We start from the raw sequence: 15,592 nt of genomic DNA on the forward strand, positions 1-15,592 counted from the left end.
CTAAATTGGAACGATCACATAGATAATATTGTGGATAGAGCAAACCAAAGACTGCGATTCATTGGCAGAACACTTTAGAAGGTGCAACAGGTCTACCAAAGATACTGCTTACACCACGCTTGCCCGCCCTATTCCGGAGTACTGCTGTGCGTCAGGTGGGACTGACGGATGACATCGAAAAAGTACAAAGAAGGGCAGTTGGTTTTGTATTATCGCGAAATAGGGGAGATAGTGTCACAGACATGATACGTGAATTGGAGTGGGAATCATTAAAACAAAGGCGGTTTTCGTTGCGACAGGATCTTCTCATGAAATTTCAATCACCAGTTTTCTCTTCCGATTGCGAAAATATTCTGTTGGCACCCACATACATAGGGAGAAATGATCATCACGATAAAATAAATCAGGGCTCGCACAGAAAAATGTAAGTGCTCGTTTTTCCCGCGTGCCGTTCGAGTGTGGAACGGTAGAGAAACAGCACGAAGGTGGTTCATTGAACACTCTGCCAGGCACTTTATTGTGAATAGCAGAGTAATAACGCAGATGTAGAAATAAAGACTCCATATGCTTTTGAAAGCAATTCAGTGTTTTTAATTTTTGCTCTTTTCCATTTTTTCTCCTGATTTGTACAGTTTTTCACTGTTTGACGTGATATTAATTTTTCCGCCCTTCGCCGCCCCAAAAATTTTGCCACCCCACGTGGCCGTTTAGTCTTACCCTGCGATAAGTTGTGGCGTTTCTTAACGCCTGTCCCGTGGTGCTGACCGTGGAAGTGTTGCGGAGATTTTCAGGGCCCCACTCGTGCCTAAATGCACCCTTGGGTACGTGGTGTTGACCCTAGTGCCTTACGAGTCGCGAAACATTCCAAGATTGAGATAGCGTCGGCCGAGCGCGTGGTGTGACGTAGGTGAGGACACTGGGTCAGTTGTGGCGGGCGGGTTGCGTCTCGGCCATCTGCCGGCCGGCTCCCCCCCCCCCCCCCCCCTTTCCCCCCACCCACGGCGTCTGTGCGCTGGAGAGGGGGCCGTGAGTCAGGCTGTGCGGCGTGGCCTGGCACGCGGTCGGCTCAGTCTGCCGGCGGCCACTGGACCTGTGCCTGCTGACGCGTCAACAGCGGCGACTGTGCGTGCGTGCGTGTGCGCGACTGCGTGTGCTTGCGGCGAAATTGCGGGCCCCATGCTGCAACAGTGTGCGGCCGAGCTGCGCGCGCCTCATACACACCGTGCTATTCTTGCGCTGCAGCCTTCCGTCGCCTGCGCAACAATCTTCTGCGACTGTGGCTAGCGACCCGCTGGTTGCCTCCCGGCACCTGTCACCGCGCCAACAAGTATGCGCGAGCCGAGGAACATCTTTAGTTGAGGTTCGTGAGCAAGCGCGCCTTCTTACGCAGCACTGTTGCTGTGCGGAGTATGCTTTAGCATAACGACGTAATGGCATTACGATGCCGCTATGAATAAACTGTGTTGATAAATTGAGATTGATACTGTACCAGAAAGGGGTTCTGACTTGGTTACCTGTTTTCGTGTACGTTGCTTTTCCGATTAAGCTCTTCCTCAACGTGAAGAGCATTACTAACGAACAGCATGATTTCGTACTAATGATGTTATTGTTGTTGTTGTGGTCTTCAGTCCTGAGACTGGTTTGATGCAGCTCTCCATGCTACTCTATCCTGTGCAAGCTTCATCTCCCATATCTACTGCAACCTACATCCTTCTGAATCTGCTTAGTGTATTCACCTCTTGGTCTCCCTCTGCGATTTTTACTCTCCACGATGCCCTACAATGCTAAATTTGTGATCCCCTGATGCCTCAGAACATGTCCTACTAACCGGTCCCTTCTTCTAGTCAAGTTGTGCCACAACTCCTCTTCTCCCCAGTTCTATTCAATACCTCATTAGTTATGTGATCTACCCATTTAATCTTCAGCATTCTTCTGTAGCACCACATTTCTAAAGCTTCTATTCTCTTCTTGTCCAAAGTATTTATCGTCCATGTTTCACTTCCACACATGGCTACACTCCACACAAATACTTTCAGAAACGACTTCCTGACATTTAAATCTATATTCGATGTTCACAAATTTCTCTTCTTCAAAAACGCTTTCCTTACCACTGCCAGTCTATTTGTACTAATATGTGACACTAACTTTATTTCCAAATCATATTACCAATGCTACGTCATCTCTGCCTGGTAGTACTAAATGGACTGCTTGAGATAATGCCGCCCCCCCCCCCCCCCACATCCCTTCCAAAACTACTTGGTCGTGGCAACAGCCCAAGGTCTATCTGATTGTGAATGGAGGAAGCCAGCGAATGTGGATGAAAAAATTAAGAGATGTAGTAACACATTCATTTGTAGCGGAGTCCTATGCCTACGTCCGCGCCCTATCAGTCGCGTCTTTTCATTACAAAAACTGAATGGTGAATTCAGGAAAGCTCTTTTACATAAGACAGATAGACGACAAGCATTTTGGTGCACAGTGTGTACATATATCTTTTAGTTACTTAAAAAAATATGAACAGGTGGGAAAAGCCGTCCACGTTAACTCCAGTCCAGCTCGTCCAATTCAGTTAAAATTTGCCGCATGTAGTCTACACTGCTTATTCTTTGTCAAAGAATGAAACAGTTTCATCCTAAATGTAATCTACTTTGTTTAAATAGGATATAGGACTGATTATTGAAGCTTATATGGCAAATCTATGTCCCATTTTATGAGACAAATTACTTTTTGCTCTTGTGAATGGCATTTGCTCTATGTGCGCCGTTACCGTATGTTTTAAAATCCAGAGTCCATTTCACCAGACACAATACTTACACAGTTCTCTTTTTTCGCATAATAATGCCGGTTCTGTACTGCAAATTCTATTAAAAATTCCACGTGCATCCCTTGCGCCCGGAAAAATGTAGGATGTGTCGGCAACAGCAGACCGAATTATTATTCAGATTTCTAAATTAAAGTCCCATTGAAAGAAAATGAGGCAACTTTCAAATTGTCATTCGGTACTGGTCGCTAGTACCAATGTGGTCATAGGTATTGGCAAGAGAATAATTTTTCCTAAAACGCAATGTCAGGCCAATTTTGTGTCGCTCTTGAGACCATAATCACATTGTGTCACGCATGATTGCCTGTTGCACCAGTATATAGCGCTGCGTATCGTGGCGTTATTGCGCTGCTGCTGAAATATACGCCCGTGAGAAGTGTCTCGTCCTTTGCAAGCGGCAGCCGCTGACGTCAGAGCGGGTCCAAGGGCCCGATCTGTGCCAAGAGCTTCAAGAGCAATAATAATGTAGGCAGAAGCTAAACGGCGAGCGAAGCTTAAGGCCTCGCTGTTGATTAATAATGAAGAGACAAGGACAGCGCAATCATTCTCGATGGGGGATTTATTTAGTCGTAGCTACTTGTGATTTCAGCAGGACGCTCATTTTCTCGCATTGTCATACTTGTGCACGAGAGCTCGTTTCTCGCTTCATTTTATTTTATTTTTATTTTTTGAGTTTATTGTAATTTGGTAACAAAAACAGCGTATAAGTTAGTTACACCAAATGTGTAACGATTATGTACAGATATTTATAACTCCGAAGTGGGTTGTTATAGCTTACGAAGTGCAGTAATTTGTTGTTTGGTGACAGCCGTGACAGTTGCGTTCGTTACTGTGATTTATATTGCCAGACTTAACTACATTTGTTTTTAGTTTGCACTTTAGACTGTCTCAAATGGCCATCTTCAGCATGTTGATCTGAATGACAGTTTGGGCCGGTCGAAACAGATAGTCCAAATCAGTGGTAGTAAACCTGGTCCCTACTGCCCATTAGTGAGCGTTGCAGCTTTCAGTGTAGGCGGTAAGGGTTTTTAAAAGCATTTTCATTAGGTTTTCATATAATTTTGATAAGAATTCGGTACATAATTATCATTGTTTGCCTTATCGTGCTGTAACTGTGCTTTTATATAGTTGAGTTACGAACTCATTTTATAAATCGCCATTCCTGTGTCACAAGAAGGCAATCAGAAAATTTTACTACTAAGAAAGATACAAAAGTGGGCGGTAGGTTAAAAAAATTCACTACCCCTGATCTAAATCTTAAATATAATTGTCTTAGCAATAAGAAGTTATGATATTAATTTACGTATGATAATAGTACACGCCCGCATCTCGTGGTCGTGCGGTAGCGTTCTCGCTTCCCACGCCCGGGTTCCCGGGTTCGATTCCCGGCGGAGTCAGGGATTTTCTCTGCCTCGTGATGGCTGGGTGTTGTGTGATGTCCTTAGGTTAGTTAGGTTTAAGTAGTCCTAAGTTCTAGGGGACTGATGACCATAGATGTTAAGTCCCATAGTGCTCAGAGCCATTTGAACCATTTGATAATATTACAAAATTTAAGTCCAGCGCAAAACAAGTGTAAAAGCCTAAAGTTAAAAGTGCGGATGACTACAATCAATATCATAACATACTCTTGGTGGTCTTTTGATATATATATATATATATATAAAACCTCGCGCTAACAATTTACCTATGGATGCAGGCTTTACAAATGTAGTTGCCAGGCATAGTATTGAGCACGTGTCACTAGTGTATTTAATCGTATTTCTGTGCAGTCGTGGAACTGTCCAGTTATCGTAGATATTAGTAAGTGATGGTATTGCTTGACTGTGTACAAGATTTTCGATATGTATTCGTCTCTGATAACGTATTTCCGCTATCGTTTTGAAAGTTACTTCTGACTGAGTCAGTGTTTGGCAATTATAGGATGCGCTCAGAAGTCTCCGCCCTCCAAATAGTTGTTTTGGTCATCCCTACACTGAATTATGAAGATAGACCTTCCTAAACGTCTACTACCATCGACAACTAGTATTCCAGCAAAAGCGGCTTCACATTTCCTTGGTTAAACACAAAGCGCCATTTCAGTTGGTAGTATGACGGCCTTCAGAGGCGTTTCAAACGATAATGGTACTGATAGAATTATCGTACATTGCTCTGTGCCCGTGGGAGTTAGGGCAGGAATAGCGTATTGACTGCGTTGTTGTTGGCAATTAGTGAAATTTCCAAAGCAGATTTTCATCTAGTGTCACTTTAAATTACGTAAAAGTTGTATATTAGTTGCTGTCACCAAGTAACTCCATAACAGAGGTAATGTTTACATCACACGGTTTTCGTACATTCACTGATCACCACGCTATTGAGCGGCCTCACAATCAAGGCATCACACTCGACCCATTATTTAAGAGCAGTTACTTCTGAGAAAGAGAACCTATTAATGCATGGCAGAAGACAGCTGAACGAGCTGCAGATGAGTGTGCTTACTAGATGCCATCTGCAATAGGAGTCTTAGTGAAGCGCACAGGTTGTTTATCAGTGCTTCTTGCGTAACGTGGCCCGATAAGTACATCATATGACTGACGGCACTGATGTCTTCGATACGGATTTCTTTGCACTACTGAATCATTTGTTTTTCAGGAAAAGTGTGTCACAGCTGACAACCTAATATAGTGGTGACCATTTTAAACTTGTCTCATTCCACAGGCTTAATATTTTTCGTGTTTCGAGCTTATCATCACGACAGTGTCAATACATATCTATAACTTGCTGCCACGACTCCATTGTAAAGCAAAGACAATTACTAAAGAGTTCCCAGATTCCTATCACCACAGCACCTTACCTCAGTATCATCGTGAACTCACCAGTTGATAAGTTTCTTTTTACTACATTTTTCTTCTTCATTGTTCAGTGCCGTGGGATGGGCTTATTCATCCTCCCCCTCCCAATCGTCCTTTATGCCGATGATGGGTCCGTGTTTAGGGGCGTACTCCGTATTCTCTTTCAGAGTAACGGTCTGCTTGTTTTGTACAAGCTATGTATATACATTTGAGAAAATCTGGTGATGTAATTGTTTCATACTAATGCATACGGCTGCCACATTTTTTACTTCTTTATTATTCACAGCACAGCAATTCGTAGAAGTTCTGAGATCAAAGATCCCGGCGTTCTGAACAGTGTATAAATATTGTAGAAAATTCAGTTGCGAAATACATAATCACCTAATCTAATAGGGATTGCATATTCACATACTCTTTTTTATGTAAAGTATATCAGTCGGTTTAGCCGTTTGACGAATATATTTCTGTAACGCAGCATTGTTAATGCTGCCAACGCCGTCGAAACGATATAATATGAGTCTACAGGGCATTACGAAACGATTCGTTATAATTAATGCAATAGCAGAGAACAGATGGCCATGGTGGCCGAGCGGTTCTAAGCGCTTCAGTCCGGAACCGCGCGACTGCTACGGTCGCAGGTTCGAATTGTGCCTGGGGCATGGATGTGTGTTATGTCCTTAGGTTAGTTAGGTGTAAGTAGTTCTGAGTTCTAGGGGACTGATGACCTCAGATGTCCCATAGTGCTCAAGGCCATTTGAAGCAGAGAACATGAAAACAAACATATTTAGTTATGGTACAAATGGTCCTTGACCGCAGTTTCTGATGCCAGGGGCGATTTACACTGCAGGTAGTTTAACATGTAGCATTCACAGAAGCTGCTCGAGTGCACTACCATTAGCTTGTATGCACGCAGTACATCGTCGAACCATTGATTGTCGTGTCACGCCGTGCCCGTAATGGTCCCAGCAGCGACGGCAATTCTAGCGATTAGTCCACCCGTTTCCACAACGGTTTGATACACCAGCTGCTAGACATGTCCGTAGAGGAAGAAATCTAGACGTCTGAGGTCATGTCACCTGGCTGGCCAGGCCACTGCTGAAAAGGGCATGGGCATGCGCCCCATCGTGCTGGAAGTACATCTTCGTCTTCCATTCAGAGGCACATCCTCCGGCAGTTCTGGCAACATACAGGTTGCCAGTTATTGAACTATATGAAAGAAACGTAAATTAGTTACAGACTACAGCGTGTACACACTTTATTCAACACGACAGATGAAACTTCCTGGAAGATTAAAACTGTGTGCCGGACCGATACTCTAACTCCCGAGTTCGAGACTCGGTCCGGCACAGTTTTAATCTACCAGGAAGTTTCATATCAGCGCACACTCCGCTGCAGAGTGAAAATTTCCTTCTGGCCACTACAGATATTCGGATTTAGGTTATGACGTGTTGGCTGTGCCTGCCATCGGTGATGATGTGGCGCAGAGGAATAACGAAATTTTGCATGACCCGCTAAATTATCCGAATACTGATGCTGTCGATGACTCGTGAATAGCTGTTTTCAGCTCAGTAATCGTTTTGGGGTTGTTGCTGTACACCTTACCTCTAATATAGCCCCACAAAAAGGAATCCTGTGTGTTCGAATCCAGAGAATATGGCGGCCAATCGAGGACCATGCCAGTGGCCTCTGGGTACCCCAGAGCCATAATTGCGGTCCCCAAAGTGCACATCCAGGACATCAGACATTCTCCCGCTTCGGTGGGGTCGAGCTCCGTCTTGCATGAACATCTTGTCGAATTCAGTATCACTTTGGATAATGGGGATGCATACCGTTTGATAGTCACTGGCCCATCAAGGAATATCGCACCAATTATTCCGCATTGCACACCACAAAGTCACCCGTTGAGGATGAAGAGGGTTCTCGACCGCGAAATGCAAGTTCCCAGTCTCCCAAATGCGCCAATTTTGTTTATTGACGAACCCATCCAAATGTAGTGGGCTTCAAAAATGGTTCAAATGGCTCTGAGCACTATGGGACTCAACTGCTGAGGTTATTAGTCCCCTAGAACTTAGAACTAGTTAAACCTAACTAACCTAAGGACATCACAAACATACATGCCCGAGGCAGGATTCGAACCTGCGACCGTAGCGGTCTTGCGGTTCCAGACTGCAGCGCCTTTAACCGCACGGCCACTTCGGCCGGCTAGTGGGCTTCGTCGCTAAACCAAACAATACTAATTGCCATCATACCCCGCGGCCAAACGTGCAGTTTGAACGTCCTAATTCAAACCGTTCAGAAGTTATGACGATTTTATTTCATATAGTTCAGTAATTTGTCACCCTGTATGTTCTATAAAGATGCTACATCTCCGTCCCCTTGGCGCGAAATGGAAGAATAATGTATGGTCCAATCAACCCGGCACACACATTAACACCAAATCGCTGTGACATCAGAGCCCATATGTTGTAACCTCCCCACAAGAAAAAATACTATATGAAAAAAAAAAAGTTTCATATCAGCGCACACTCCGCTGCAGAGTGAAAATCTCATTCTGAAAAATACTATATATCATTCACATTTGGTGTAAGCTCCCAACAGTGAAAATATGTATAGCATTGACCTTTAGTGTAACCTAGCAACAGTTTATTATTCCGTAACCTACCAATAATAACGTTACTAATCTCTCAATAAAATTGTGACTCACTTATAACCTTTCAATAATTGCCTGTGAATTTGAACTGGTAAATTTTGGACGTCAGCAGTGCTGCGTCTTGGCCCCGAAAGATCATTCTGAATAAATAGAAAATTCTTAACTCAATAAAGTCGCCGGATAACGCGTATATATCTGCTCCTATATGAAACTAAACTTTTCTGGCACAGCCCTGTGCAATGCTGGCCGATAGATTTGTCATGTATAAAAAGAAACAACTGATTTTTCTTTACAATAATCAGGATGACCATGGATTGGTGAAATTAGTAAATTCTTTAAATTGAGATGAATAATTGTCAAAAGTTAATTTTTTTATGAGAAAGATTATTATTAAGAGATTTTTAAAACATTTTACATCGGATCTGATATAACAATAGTACATATGCGCGAGGGTGCTTTTACCTTATACTACAATGCTCAAGCGGCGCCATCGCTCCCCACGACCGGCCCAGCCAATTCCATACACACGACTGCTCGCTACTACAAACTCCTACTGCCACACAGTTCCTACTGCAGCCAACACTGCTCTTTGGTCTGAGATTCTCTTATAGCTTACATATCGCAGGCAGCGCGCGAGCAATCCATCGAAATTACAACTGCTCGAATGCGCTAGCAACAAAATCCTTAATCATGGACCTCTTACAATGTTCCTTATCGAATTATATTTGTTTTTCTGTTATCTGCCTACTTATTAATTTGAAACAAATAGCTTCTTAACACTCTGTATAACACAGATAATGAATACAGAGTTTTGTATGTGCAAATCACTTTTCCGTTGTATTCAAATACGCCGTTTGTCGCCTGTTGCCGTGGGCGGGGGAGGGGGGGTAGTCCTTTTCAGATGTTCACTGCTACACACACTTCGTGTCAGAGTAATAGAACCAAGATCTCTTAGGAGAACATTGAAATGAGGTTGGCGGATGACGGATGAAGGGCCATGTTTTTTCTTTAGTTCTGGACTAGGCGCCATACGTAGGCTTGGTTTAAACTTTGTCTAGCACTAATAAATACTTTCCGTATTTTCTTTATTTCAAATCCATTCGCTCTGAGCAAATCAGTTTCTTAGGTGGTTTGTTGCAAGACGTGATCTTTCAGTACTTATCCTGCTGAAGTTCTCGGGTAACAGTTGCTTGGCTTTGGGCCACTATAAGCCTACGAAGAGCGTGTAAAGTCTTGGCCCCACACTTCGTCGTTGTGCATTAATTAAATGCACACTGAAGCTAAAAACTTTAGTATAGTTAATTTGTGTTTAAGGGGTTCTATTAGAGCGATGAGGTGAACTCCAGGCAGGTTACTAAAAGCTAAACATGGAGCAGTAGGGGTGGAATCTTGAAAAAGTTACGAGCACTTTAATATGGAAATGTGGGATACCAAGCTACAAAGCATTAACGTTGGTATGTGCTCGTAATGAAATATCGCAAATACGCGTAAACAACTCGAAAGGATATGTACATTTGAATGACTGAGGAAAAGAAATTGGCATTGTTTCAGGAGGAATAGCAAATAATTTAGGAGACTTACTAAGAATTAAACATTATGTTCATAGTGGTTGCTGGATCAAAATGGTGTTCTTTCGGACATGTAGGAAAGAACAGACACCACTTATATGTTTATGTAGAACGGTACATTTCATTGGTATATAAAACTGGTTATAAAAATAAGCTTTATTCTCGCGCGTTTACAGTACGGGTTCAGTTTTAGATTGTCATTTTTATTTTGAAGTTCAAGCCGTGAGGTTGTCCTTCAGTTTACATGACTGAATTTTCCAATTGCGATTGTGATCAATTAGCCAATTCTACTGTATCATTTAAACATGTCGCACTTATTTACAAATGCTGCGCACGACGATATGGAATTTGTTTATTGGCTTTGTAATGGAAACGCTGCTGCTACTGCTTGTAGAGTATACATCATAGGGTTTCCTAACCGCAGAGTTCCAGAATCAAGAGTGGTTACTCTTTCTTTTCCCTAACTGCATTAGACTGGATGCAGTACCCAGCAGTCACATTTCATCTGAAGGTGTAAGCAGTGGATGAATTACATTGACAGTAAAAAAATCGCAACACCAAGAAATAGTTAATCTAGAGCAACGAAATTTCTGGAACACATTTGTCTAGGCAGCATTTTTAAGTGATTAATGTAACAAGATCACAGGTTAATGTAAGCACGAGATAAGCCATTGCGAATGTGAAATGCTGGTACATTAATAACCAGTGCCAGACTGTTAAATGCAAGAATGCAAACGTGCATGCATTGTGTTATACATGTGTCGGTTGTCATGCCTGTTGCACTTGGTCGGTCAATACAGGGACGGTAAATACTGGTTGTGGATAACGTTGAAGTTGCCCAGTGATGTCACACACGTGCTCGATTGGAGACAGATTTAAAATGAAACAGGTTTACTGTTACCAGTCACTGTTTATTTATCTCCACGACGCGTTTCAAAGGTTCAAACCTCCATCATCTGGTTGATTTACATTTGTTAATATGACATTTGTGTGTGTGTTGTGTTACGATTTTTTGGAGGAACTTGTGGCACTGTCTAATGGAGAAACAAAACACTATTTCAGAACATGGTTTTGGGTTTCTTTTGACAAAAAGTTAAACGTGAAGTACCTCCAGTGGTCACAGGTTCTTTTCACAGTCGTAACACATCACACGCATACTGTCATATTTTGTAAACAAATATGGCGTCGGAATCTATTGGGTGCATGAATCGTATAGCAGATACGATCCACGCACACAATAGATTTTTTTTAATACCGCCACAGCGTAGTTTGGTAATTTGCCGATAGTCTGCGCCAGTCGCAAACACGGAACTGCCGCACCAGTGGATCGGCTGTCCTACAGAAGGGGACAGCTGTTTCATGAATGGGCTTCCCCGATCATCAGATCTCACTCCGTGTGACTTTTTTTCTGTGGGACACATTAAAGCTCTGGTGTATGTACCGCCTTTACCACGTGATGCAGCAGAGCTCCGGGTGAGAAAACGGGAGCGACTGCCATAGTCGACGATGCCGTGCTGGGACGGATATGGCAAGAATTCGATTACCATATTGACGTCTGCCGGGTCACTCATGGTTCGCATATCGAATGTCTGTAGAAAAACAGTTTTGAGTTTCTCTTCAAAATGCAGTATGTATGATATACTGGGTGGTTATAATTAAACTTTCCCTATTTAACACGTTATAACATGGAAACTAATTACTGTACGAGTACCAAACTTGGTAGATTTATGTCCAGAGTATGAGGTGCATGATTTCCGTGCGTCACTGTGCTACCGTCCGCATCCAATTATGGCCACCAGGTGCCGTGATCAGTCATCGTGATTCATAGTCTCACGCATCTGACCAGTCTCAGTGCACTCCCGTCGTCAACTGCACGGAAGGTGCTGCGATCCATTCTCAAATGGTACCTGTACAAGATCCATATCGTACAGCAGCTTCCACCACGGGACGCACAACGACGTGTTGAGTTCGCTCTCCACTTCCTCGCAAGAACTGCAGTTCATCTGGACCATCAAATCAAATGGCTCTGAGCACTATGGGACTTAACTTCTAAGGTCATCAGTCCCCTAGAACTTAGAACTACTTAAACCTAACTAACCTAAGCACATCATACACATCCATGCCCGAGGCAGGATTCGAACTTGCGACCGTAACGGTCGCGCGGTTCCAGACTGTAACGCCTAGAACCGCTCGGCCTCCCCGGATGGACCATCCTATGGACAGGCGAAGCTCATTTTTCTCTGACGGGTGAGGGGAACACAGAATTGCCGAGTGTGGGGATCTTCACCTCCATTTACTGAGCATGGAGTTCCTCTGCATGGTTAACGTGTCGCCGTACGGAATGGCTTCACGCCTCAAGTTCATGATTGGCCCATTCTTTTTTGAACAGGTTGGCGTTCGAGGACCAAAGACGTGCTGTGTGATTGGCCAACGTTACTACGATATGCTTCACCAGAATGTCGTACCCGCCGTACAGGAGAGAGGCGCAGTGAACTCAACAACTTTCGTGCAAGATGGGCCCCACCGCACATCTCTCGTGAAGGTCACCTGCTTCTTCGAAACACATTTCGAAACGATCAAATTATCAGCCGATCGTTTCCAAATGCTTGGCCGGCACGGTCACCTAAGATTTCTTGTGATGTCTGGTTGTGGGGCTACCTGAAGGACAGAGTTAGTAGCGGAACATTTAGACATGTGCTGATCTGAAGCGCAACATACCAAGAGAGTTAGCCAGCGTACCTGCGGAAATGCTTCATTCCGCTGTGCAAAACCTTGACACAATATTACATTGAAATATGTGTGTGTTTTGAAGCATATATTCTGTAATCTATGTAATATATATATTTTTTTATAAATGTAATGATAGGGAAAAGTTACAGAAAACTCAAGTTACATAGGTTTACATATATTAAAGAAAGCGGTACATAAAAAAATGTTCAAATGTGTGTGAAATCTTATGTGACTTAACCTGCTAAGGTCATCAGTCCCTAAGCTTATACACTACTTAACCTAAATTATCCCTAAGGACAAACACACACACCCATGCCCGAGGGAGGAGTCGAACCTCCGCCGGGATCAGTCGCACAGTCCATGACTGCAGCGCCTAAGACCTCTCGGCTAATACCGCGCGGCGCCTAAAAACACGCCTGTATTAGAGTGAAATGTTGTCAGAATATCAGAAAATACGGTGAGGAACTTTCGGAGATAGATGTTCCTCTTAGATGTTTTAGAAATAATATACATTTAAATTTTTCTTGGGTAGCAGGTGGTTTGCTGGGTCTGTGCAAAATGTCACGTTACGGATCCCTAGGTCGTATTTTGGGCCCCGCTAAGTTCTGTCAGTACACTTCCTTCACCTACGACAATTTCTGCTATTAAAAATGCCAACTTTTCCGTGTCGCCACTCTTTGTTTAGGTCCCCACATAACTGGCTGGGTCAGTCAGTTCCGAGGTCGGAGGAAGGCAACGGTACATCATTTTCATCAGGACCACGCCTAGTAAAGCACTGTCGTGCTCAAACCAACGTTCGAGTTGACGACAGTTGTACTTTTAGGTTGAAGAGTCTGCTCATTATAACGCTGCGTATTCACACGAGATCCGGCGTCAACGGAAAGCGTCGTTTTGATGCTCGTTACAAAGAAAATATAGTCAAAAGTATAATTTTATGGACCCATTCGAAATTAGTAGCTCCTGGAAATACTGATTATTTTTCGTGTTTTCCGTCCACACCCACGAAATAGCCTTAAAATGAATATCACGTCAGGTAGCTCCATGCATGGACTGTGTATATGCAGTTACAATTTTAACATCGTTCAGTTTGTCATGAAAATCAAAACATTTTATGTTGAAAATGAAATATCAGACAAATAGTATTTCTTAGAGCAGACTCCAGCCACATGCTACGTAAAGAAATAGACCCTGAATCGCCGTTAAGGATGTTCCACTTGCCGGCACCAGCAGTTCCATGCTATTTGCACTGTCTGAATAGGTAGAAGGCACTGTCGTAAGAGTACGCGGTAGCATTTGGTCACTACTGAAGGGGGTGCCATATGACAAGGCGCTCTATTCTAAGCGATTTCAGTGCAAGTATCACGTGGACGATAACTATGAAGGAATTATGTCCGTGCCATTGTAGCCACGTGGACTACAAAAATGTAAGTTCCCAACATAGAGCAGCATCGGACATTGCATAAAGGTTAGAATTACAGCAGCTGGCAAAGCAGAAAAAAGAAGAAATGCTTCACTGAGAGGTCATCCACCATTAGTTCTATCAGGAACTTCGGAATAGTGCCGTTGGGTCGGCTGTACATTTACTCCAGTGAACTTAAAGAATCGCCTGTTCCAAGATAAGGATGAGTAATTTCCAGTTACGCTCTTGGCGGGAGAGTATGTCTGATAAAAGTATTTTGCTTTTTAACTGAGGACTGAACGTTAACAAAGAGTTCACAAAAAATGTTCAAATGTTTGTGAAATCTTATGGGACGTAACTGCTAAGGTCATTAGTCCCTAAGCTTACACTCTACTTAACCTAAATTATCCTAAGGACAAACACACACCCATGCCCGAGGGAGGACTCGAACCTCCGCCGGGACTAGCCGCACAGTCCATGACTGCAGCGCCTAAGACCGCTCGGCTAATCCCGCGCGGCAACAAAGAATTCCAGAAACTGATATTTTGAATGCAATTAACAATTTTTGTGCGTTTCTGGATTCGTACTTGAGGTTTCTAATTGAATGCCAGATGCTCCCCTTGTATTTCTGTGTGTTATCCATTTTCTCCTCCTTAAGGAACATTCAAGTTTTACTTCTTTTCCTCTTCAACATTTACAGCTTGTGGAGTAATTAGATCACAAGAAAATATTCAGACCGAACTATTATCTTTAAGCTATCGTAGGCTACCGCATCTAATGTTCAGTAAAATGTTTTCGAGGAGTGTGAACGCGTCGTCATGTCGATGTGTAGGCCATCGCTGCTGCCACTGTTTAAAATGGCCTTCGCCAGTGTCTTATATTTACTGTCTGCTATTTGTGTCTGTCTTCCACACGGCACTGGCAGCTCGTGCAGCAGGATCAGTATGCAATTGGCGCACGGTTCCAATTGTTGTACTTCCTTGGCATCAGGAAGAGAAAAGTGAATTCGTGTGGCATGGTTGGTCGGAAGAGCCCCAGGGATACGTTCAGACTTCCAATTGCAAGGTTCAAATGGCTCTGAGCACTATGGGACTTAACATCTGAGGTCATCAGTCGCCTAGCTCTTAGAACTACTTAAACTTAACTAACCTAAGGACATCACACACATCCATGCCCGAGGAAGGATTCGAACCTGCGACCGTAGCGGTCGCGCGGTTCCAGACTGTAGCGCCTAGAACCGCTCGGCCACACCGGCCGGCTTCCGAATACTGGTTTGACGCAGTTCTCCACCATGGTTTGTCCTTTGCAAGTCTCGTCACCTTCGCATTGCTACTGTGCCCTACAACCATTTGAATATACTTACAGTAGGCAAGCTTTGGTCTCCCTGTCCAATTTTCATCCTTCCACACTTTCGCCCATTACCAAACTATTTCTCTATGGCTCATGACGTGTTTTCCCAACCTACTTCTTATTTAGCCAGTCTTTTGCTCCTCAATTCACTTAATTAGTTATCCGAGAAATCTGCCTATCTTCACCCTTCTTTCGTAGTACCACATTTGAAAAAGTTGTCATTTTTCTGCACTGTTTATCGTCCAC

The 15,592-nt window shown here is 43.4% G+C and overlaps 1 long non-coding RNA gene across 1 annotated transcript in view; it reads left to right on the forward strand.

The window, feature by feature from the left end:
* Window positions 1–1,084: 1,084 nt before the first annotated feature.
* The window catches only part of LOC124605174, a 274,531-nt gene continuing 260,023 nt past the window's right edge, over window positions 1,085–15,592 (forward strand). Inside the window, exon 1 of the long non-coding RNA XR_006978614.1 lies at window positions 1,085–1,360. This is a non-coding gene — a long non-coding RNA (uncharacterized LOC124605174). The remainder of the gene's footprint in view (window positions 1,361–15,592) is intronic.

The sequence above is a fragment of the Schistocerca americana genome, chromosome 3 (genome assembly GCF_021461395.2).
Source record: "Schistocerca americana isolate TAMUIC-IGC-003095 chromosome 3, iqSchAmer2.1, whole genome shotgun sequence".
NCBI lineage: Eukaryota > Metazoa > Arthropoda > Insecta > Orthoptera > Acrididae > Schistocerca > Schistocerca americana.